Source organism: Simochromis diagramma, unplaced genomic scaffold (assembly GCF_900408965.1).
Source record: "Simochromis diagramma unplaced genomic scaffold, fSimDia1.1 OVJJ01000216.1, whole genome shotgun sequence".
In the NCBI taxonomy this organism is placed as follows: Eukaryota; Metazoa; Chordata; class Actinopteri; order Cichliformes; family Cichlidae; genus Simochromis; species Simochromis diagramma.
Genome location: NW_024386883.1, coordinates 11,561,478 through 11,570,048, shown reverse-complemented (window position 1 = coordinate 11,570,048; position 8,571 = coordinate 11,561,478). Strand labels below are relative to the sequence as shown.

The window sequence follows — 8,571 nt, the reverse complement described above, 5'->3', positions numbered from 1 at the left end:
CTCTATCTCAATGGTCATCTGGGGAACCTGGCGGCCGCGCTGCCATCAAATTGGAGCAGGGCAGGAGGAGGAAACAAAGACCATTATACAAGGTGTGTGAATGTGTATGTGTGGGCACAGGCGTGGGACCAAGAGTGAGAAATGTAGTTCTGTGCAAGCGCCGGCGCGTGTTTCTGCGTATGTGGGAGCACAATGCATCTCTGAGTGTGTGCATTAGCACGCACGAGTGCGAGTGCGTGGCAGCATAACAAATCAAAAGCCGTGGTTTGTCCATGAGATGCCTCGTGGCTGGAGGCTACAAAGAGAAGCTAAGGCAGCACTTTGTCTGCTCTGCTTCTCTCTGTCTCTCTCCAGTGGCAAGTTGTTTCATTGAACAATGGTAGTACAGCTGATACACTACAGGTTTGTCTGACAGCTCTATTCAGTAGAATACAGGATGAAGTAAAGTTATTTATGTTTCCGTGTGTTTGTGTAAGATCAGAGGTGTGTCAGCATACACAGAGAGATGTTTTTTTCTCCTTCAGGTACATTAATGTCATTGTTGGTGGAACATGTTGAGTACACAGAGAGCCTCTTCTTGGCTACAAAATGACAACTTAGAAAACAAAATGTTGGAATTTCCTCCCAGTTTCATTTTTCAGAAACTGCAGGGTTCACTTGTTCAGTGTAATTTTTTGTTTGAAGTTGCGACTTGAGACAAGGGCATCATTCACAGTGTTAAAGCGATCTGCTTTTGACATAGTGTTTACACTGCAACGATTTTCTGTCAATGTTTTACCAAAATGTCAACTGAACTGACCAAATAAGCTGATCATATGACGTGATTCAGGCCTTAGTAGGAAATGGTAATTGTGCAGTGACTCAGGCATGACAGAATAATGGCAGCCACTGATTTTAAATGGAATGTCTACCTCTCACCCTATGACAGCAGCCCTTAAGTTTAGCACTGAAGCTGTAGTCACAATGCTACTGCTTGTTTTTGTTTGGCATCCACATTATCCCAACATCAAATCAAGCCACCGCATCTTTTCGGATTGTCCAGTTGTTAAAAACTGATAATACATGTATTTAGATAAGCAGGGATTACAGTTTAATGAGCAGTTGAATCTGATAGGCTGGTTGGTGCTATTAGTTAATTTTTACATTTTGAGTGATCGTGTGCTGCATGTAGCCTTATGTTGCTCCCAGAGATGGCATGGAAATGTTTCTTCATTAATACAAAAATAATGACATTTGAAGGTGTGAAGCGTTCATCGTGCAGATGTAAATAAAGTTGCGGTACTTTACTATCTATCTAGCACTATGGAAAGCAGTGAGCATTAACAGATTCTTTTTTGTTTTTGTTTTTTGGTTGACTTTTTTAAAAAGTTGGAGACCGCTTCAAAAGCAACTTTTTAAATAGCTCAACAAATATAAGCAAAAAGAAACTGTATCTTCACACAGTGCCACAATATGTGTGTTCTAACTAAATATACAGTTGCTGCTGAGAGAGTGAAGAAAATGTTAATATAGGACACAAGAAAAAGGTCAGTGGAGGCAGATGAGAGATTGTTTTCAAAGGTAAGGACTGTTCAGTATGTGATATTTGGCGAAGAGTAATTTTAAATCTTACTGTCCTAATTCAGATATGGGATCTGTACATGACGTGCTGTTTCATCAAATGTCTTTCAAAACAAACTGAAGCGTACTAATTTTGTAGCACTTTTATATAGTTTAGTGCAGACATCAGTTTATATTTAAGGTGATGATTCAGTGAGCTCGGAGATGATCCTGGATGGCCTGCATTTCTCTTCCATGTTTCCTCACTTTTCCACCCTTTGGTAGAATGTCCGTTTCCCCGGCTTTTTCCTCCACCCATGTTTTACTGTATCTCATCAGCTCATGGTATTTAAGGTGTGTTGTACTAATCTCCGCCAAATCCTTGTCACCATCATGGTGGTAATTAGGTCTCTGTTCTTGTGTTTTCCATTCTGTAACCCTGATTTTCCATTTGCTATCCAGTTAATTGCCTGAAACCTGTCGGTTTCTGCAGTGCTCCTAGATTCCTGTTGTCTTCAGAAGCTTGACGGATACTTCCATTTACCCTTAACTTGGACCTCCAGCCAGTTGCTGAATCAACAAAGAAAAGGACTTACCTGAAACACACCTGCCTGCCTCTATATCTTTATATTTAAAATCTAAATTTAAATGTATAAGTAGGTAAGTCTGTGTATTTTTACATTTAGAAATTGGAGGTCTCGTCTACTCTAAATGATCTTGACATGTGCTCAGTGTATGTGTACGAATTGCATCAGTAGTGGCAGTGGTGAGCTGGAGGAAAAGCACATAAAGAGGAGATATGGCTCTGTCTCCTGCTGTTTCTGTGTCTGTGGGAGCACCTGGGTGAGAGAGACCTTTTAGTGCTGACACATGCCTCAGTGCCTCTAAGGTTGAGGGGAGAAGATATTATGTTTCTGATGTATGACTACTAGTACAAACACTCCTGTCCTGAACAAACGATGACAGAGATAATGATGACTGCTGTAGCTGCTCAGTACCCACATGCGCATCTGAAAGTTTGTCCAGACATGGGTGTAGCCGTGGGTAAAATGCAAATGATGTTCCATTTGCGATGCCACACACGGGTTCTATATGAGCCCCTCCAGGGTTAATTCATATTTGTACCATTTAGGTGTGATTGATTTGCTACTCAGGGTACGCTTACAGCAGCCTGAGATCGTCTCTGCAGTGCCCAGAGAGCTGTTGGTTTTATGAATAGATCTGGTGTGCATTTGTCAATAATATAGATCAAAACATTTCCACTTCAGTGGCCCAGAGATGGGTTAAGGAATGTGTGTATGTGTGTACTATATGTGTCTGTCTGTGTCCTCGTGTTTATCATAGAAATGAAGAAGAGGTCCTATATAAAAATGTGTAAACACGTTTTAAATACTTGGAAGTTTATTGTAGGGTCGTTCTTCAGCATTAGAAAGTAGGTGTTTGTGTTTGTCGTGCAGTATTTGAAAAGCAAAATACTCAGAATAGTCTGCTCTACTCTTCATCACAGTGAAGGCAGTATAGAGAGAGCAAGTTATATTTCAAAAATATTGAGGTTAGAGTCAGGCAGCTTTAGTGCTCTTGGGATCTCAGCTAAAGTTTACTAATTAGTTTAAAGAAAGGAAAATATGAAAACCAAAACTTTTACAGGCTGAATGCAGTCAGGTAGTGTCTTATGAGTTGAGGCTGTTCCAAAAGATAGAAACTACCCTAAAAACTGAGATATTCAGAAGCTGCAAAGCAACAAACAAGACATTAACATAAATAATTGTTAATCTTTCTCTTTTAAGTCTATGCAGTATGTACATGATTGCTTTCACTGGATGGTGTTGTGTTGTGGATTGCGTGGATTTGAATCTGTATCCAGTTTATTTACATATGTAAGTTTTAAAATTTGAATTCATGTGGCCTGAGTAGGCTCTTTGGTGTGGCCTGACCAATAAATGTATAAAACTTGTGAATAATTATAATAACTGCATTTAAATGACTACATTGAACACCCTCACAATCTGTTAACCAGCATCATCCATCCAATAAGCAACCAGTATAACAACCAAGAAATGGCATTCTTAGTAAACAACCACACACTTAAAGTATATAGCAATGTCTTGTAGGGCAAATAGCTTTACCTTCTAAACCCAGAGCAACATCCTCCCAAAATATAATACAATATTAAGGCCTTTGCATTTGATTATATTGCTTTTCTGAGAATTTTTGTCTTGCATCTAAAAAGTTACTTCAGTGCTCTTTTTATTGCTGGACATGCTAAATACTGCTTCAACTAAGACTGCATCTCCATCTCTACTTGGCCCACATAACATACTTCCCTCTATGTGCCTCCTTGCCAGTCTGTTTCCCAAATGCCATATGAACATTAGAACACCCCTGAATAACACATGAATCCTTTCGTTTTCCACACATTTGTAAAACGTAATTGATGAGATATGTTACCAAAGAGAGACCAAAAAAGACAAAAAATAAACACTTTTCAAATTATTTTGATTCGTGACCATGAAAAAAGGCAGAAGGTACTTTAGGGTCATGCTGCCTATTGCAACACTGCCATTTTCCATCTTATCAGACATTATCTGTTACTGCAAGTTGGGCTGCTATATGGACAATATCTGATAGAGTGAATTACAATTTTTCTTTCTTTCTTTCCTTCTTTGTGCACAGCAACTTGATGACTAAAGCGCCTTTCTTCACTTTCCCCCTATTCCCGCTCTCCCCCTTTTCATTTCTTTCTCTTTGATTCTTATTTTTTTCCAGCCTTCTTTTTTTTTCGTTGTCTTGATAAATGTTACATTGAGCATTAATGTTTTAGTGCCACATGCAATTTTGATGGTGGTGCCACCATTCTCGTGTCTTTTTAAAATACAGTATGTAGACCTAATTGTGCCACGCGCACTTTAATATTCTTCCATTTTATTCCATCTCAACAAGTCCTCCACTTACATGAAAATGTGTAAAGGGGACCATAGAGATGATGATTACTTTACTTACAAGTGTTTGTTATACTGTCAGCTATGGCTCCATAAGGCAGCTTTGCAAAAGATGACATTGACACTTAAGACAACATTTGATTTTTATCACGTTCTTCTATCAAGCACCAGCACCATTCCTATCATGTGTCACTGTATTAAAAAAAAACAAAGTGCAAAGAAGTACAAGAATGTTGGTTGCTTGCATTTTTTTCTTTGTAATTTTCAACGCCTGAGTTTACACCATAAATTTTAAACAAGATATATTTTTAGGTAGTATCTACTTAAGGGTCACCACGGATCAAAAAAGGTAACCGATTCAAGTCCTGTACTTTCATACAAATACAAAAAATCACGGGTATTATTGTACCTGTACACTATGTGAACTTCATAACGTTTCCGACATCTTGCATCTAAGGTTGTTTCCAACCCCTGGTTAAAAAAAACAGTACGAATAAAAACTGAAAACAGTCTTTGAATATTTCACACGACGTCTTTCTCCCCTGCAAGGTATGTGGTCCTCGCGAGTGCCTTAGCACGCACGCAAACACGCACACGCACGCACACAGACACACACAGGTGTCGCTTTCCAGTGCGATGGATCTGCAGATGTAGCCTCACCGCATTTGGCGTGCAGCGGCTGACGTCAGGAGGAGAGCGGAGTGAGAGGAGTTGAAATAGGGGCAGAGCTGGAGCGTAGCGCTGAGAGGAAACCAGCCAGAGGAGCCGGAGGATGGCAAGCCGCTGCTGAGAGTTGGGACGCTCTACCCGTCGCTACTAACACAGCTGCTGCTACTATTACACTAGCCCATAATTAATTTGAACCCTTTAAACCCTGCCGAGAGGTGGAGAGGAGAGGAGTGGAACTAAGGAGCGCAGACTGGACGAGTCTCTGCGAGGAAATCTGTGGCATATTTGCACGAATTTCCTTTCTTTTATAATCCGTTTGCCTCGGAATACCACAGGTAAGGTGAAAGGTTTATGTACTAAGGCGGGGTGTGGGGTATCAACTCACTAAAAGGCGCATTTATCTGCCGTTTCTTTCTTCTTTTTTACAAGTTTGGCTGTTTTGGGTGCGTGACACCGCTTTATCCGCACTATTTGCATTAGGGTGAGTGTGAATGAACAGAAACTGTAAAGGGGATGGCAGTGGCGTGCTTTAATGTTGAATTAGTTACAACTGAGGAGAAATGCATCAATAATACAGAGCTCTAGAATTTACAGCCGGGGAGATGTGTGAGAGGTGCAGCTTTATAGCGCAGGGCGATGTCAGTGACAATCTGTGACAGTTTTTAACTACACTGCCTGCTATGTCGCCTTTTGTCTGGCGCAAAACGGCTTGTGATTAATCATTTCACATGACCACATGCCACCTTTGGTAACCCCACATAACCGTGCAGAGGCCCTGCCTGCACGAAAATAACAGGGCAATGTTTGATAAATGGGTCCAGGAGGACTCCTTTGCCCGGATGCGCCAGGTTTGCTCAAGCAGCAGAGGGACTGAAATGATAACACTGTGAGACGCGCACACACACCTCACATCGCTGGGCTCTATGGCACTGATTCTTGGTCCCTGAACCCCCCCCCAACACACACACACACACTCCCCCTTCTTTCGTCGGCCAATTGCTTTCTTCAGGACGCTGGCAAGACTTTATCTATTAACAACCAGGGTCTTATGGAGCACGCAAAAACTCTTATATGAGTGTAAAGGGCACAGAATCCGAAACACGGCGAGCATTTCTTGTCTGATTGCGTTAAATGAGCTGCTTCGGCGCACTCTCATGGGAAAATCCTATCAGTGTCACCAGAGAGTTGGCACGGTGGAAGCAAAGCCTCCGTGACGGCCAGCGGAGTGGGAAATGAGGATTGGTCGGCGCACACGCTGCCGTAGTATAGCGTATATTGCACCGGAGCTCTCCACGGTGCTGAAAATTCTCCGGCCACTTGCTTCCCTTCTCAGTTCCTTCCACTGGCTTTTTTATTTCTTTTCTTTTCCTTTTTTTGCAGTCTCTTTTCGGATTTGTTGGATTCGCTCTCTACTTGGAACCAGATATGCAGCCGACATCAAACTGGTGAATTATGCTCATTCATCACTGTGCTATGTGTACAAATAGGTTTAAAGTCCCAGCCTTTCATTCTTATGCCGGCAAACAACCCATAAAACTATAAACTGAGGCAGGTAGTCTCATACAGAAAAGCATGCAAATATATTGCTCAGAGCGACCGTCATTCCCAACCCCCTGCTCCTAAATGAGAACATTAATAGCAATACTTCTTGCTAGATCTGTTTGCTCTAGAGGCTCCGATCTGTAATTTACTGTTACACATATCGTTTAGGCACAAACCTGTTCATTCTTTGCAGGGATACAAGCAAGCATGTCCCAATGCATACATGCTGACTCCGTGCAGACCTGCTAAAGCTGTAACATATACCACCAAGAAGGCATGAGGACCAGGACGTAACCAGTACTTATCACGGTTATATTAGAACAGCGAGAGTTGGGGGATTAAGGGAGTTAGCTCCGAACTCTGTCAGCGCAATTCTGCAGCTCACCTTGAGGTCAAGTTGAGAAATAATGATGTAGCCAGAATAGTGGCGCAGTCGGGCACATTGTAGTTTGCAATCTGCTATGAAACTTATTAGCTGTCAAACAGAGAGCCATTACAGCGTGGTGTCCAGCAGATTATGGCTGCTTGTTGTTGTTGTTCAGAGACAGCTTTAATAGTCGGATGACTCACGCAGTTACAGTACTGACACTGATGATACACTAGTATACATATGCACATGCACACACAGAATCTGCACTATAACGATTATGTCTCTTCCTGAGTGCTCTCCTGCTAACTGCCAGAACCAGCTTAAAGCAGAATGTGTGCATATATACACGTGCTATTATGCAGTGCATGGCAATAGAGGTCAACAATGGCAACAGAGCTCCTACTATGGTTGTGTACCAAGAGCTTTCACACGCTTCTACTGGTGTTTTGTATTATATGGTATACAAGGTTTATCCATCCTCTAAGAGTGCATCACAAGCATACAAAATGTAAACTGTAGTCAGCGTCCCGACTCGAAGTTCACACGGCAGGGCTGGATTTGTAGTCATTTTTGTTGGTGCAGTTTCCAGCTTTCGAGCTTGATCGCGGAAAGAAAGAGTTCAGACAAATAGTTCATTTAGGGTATCCTTATCTCTCAATTTGGTTTGAAATCACTATGTTAATACTCTATAAATGTGATGCTATGGTGATCCTGATAGAGGAATGCCCTGCTTCAAGAAGGTCAGAGTTAAGAGCAGCAGGTCGTTGTTCAGTCTCTTGCTCCAGGAGTTTCCAGCAGAGGGAATCCTTGTTGGCAGCAAATACTTTTAAATTGTGAAAATGACCAAAAGCTCAGCTTTGTTACTCCAAATGACAATTTTAAGCTGTGCTTAAAAATTACTTTTACAAATAGAAATCCAGCATATAAATGAGAGATTTGAGTGGTGTGTGATAGTATGCTGATTGGGGACTGTTAAACGGGAAAAAGTCAGTTGGCTTCTCAACAGATTTTGATTATTTAGGTGTGTACAACTGTCTCATAGCAGGCAGCAGCAGACCAAGTTAAAAAAAACAGTTTTACTTTTTGTTTGATAAGTAACTGTGTTTTAAAATTGGACAGCATTTTGTAGATTTCATTGTTTAATTTGCTTCATTGATTGGTTGACTGATTAACCGATTCTCTGATTTATTTGCACCTTTTTTGCAGTGAGTAGTCATTTTAATTAACACAGTCACCGCAGGCTCTAAACAATCCACAGTTAAAGAGGCCTGGATGACATTTTTGTGTAACATTTAATTAGGGCAAATTAAATTTTCTTATCACTTATAATTTCCCAGTCGTGAACAGTGATGCTTGGCATCGCATCACCTGAAACCCATGCAGAGTTCATCTAATCAAGAGCAGGATTTATTATCGCTACAAAGCAGTCCCCTCAGGTAAACCATGCCCACTTGGCTCCCTCCATTTCTTTACACTTTGAAACTTTGCTCTGCAAATTTCCCAGAGAAATGT

At 41.3% G+C, this 8,571-nt stretch overlaps 1 protein-coding gene across 3 annotated transcripts in view; it reads left to right on the top strand.

The window, feature by feature from the left end:
- Window positions 1-5,076: 5,076 nt before the first annotated feature.
- Window positions 5,077-8,571, top strand: part of fstl4 (follistatin-like 4) — a 206,657-nt gene continuing 203,162 nt past the window's right edge. The window contains exon 1 of one of the 3 annotated variants that reach the window (XM_040032271.1): window positions 5,077-5,482. The gene's annotated coding sequence lies outside the window, so the exon portion shown is untranslated. The other 2 variants (XM_040032269.1, XM_040032270.1) reach the window with 2 other exon arrangements.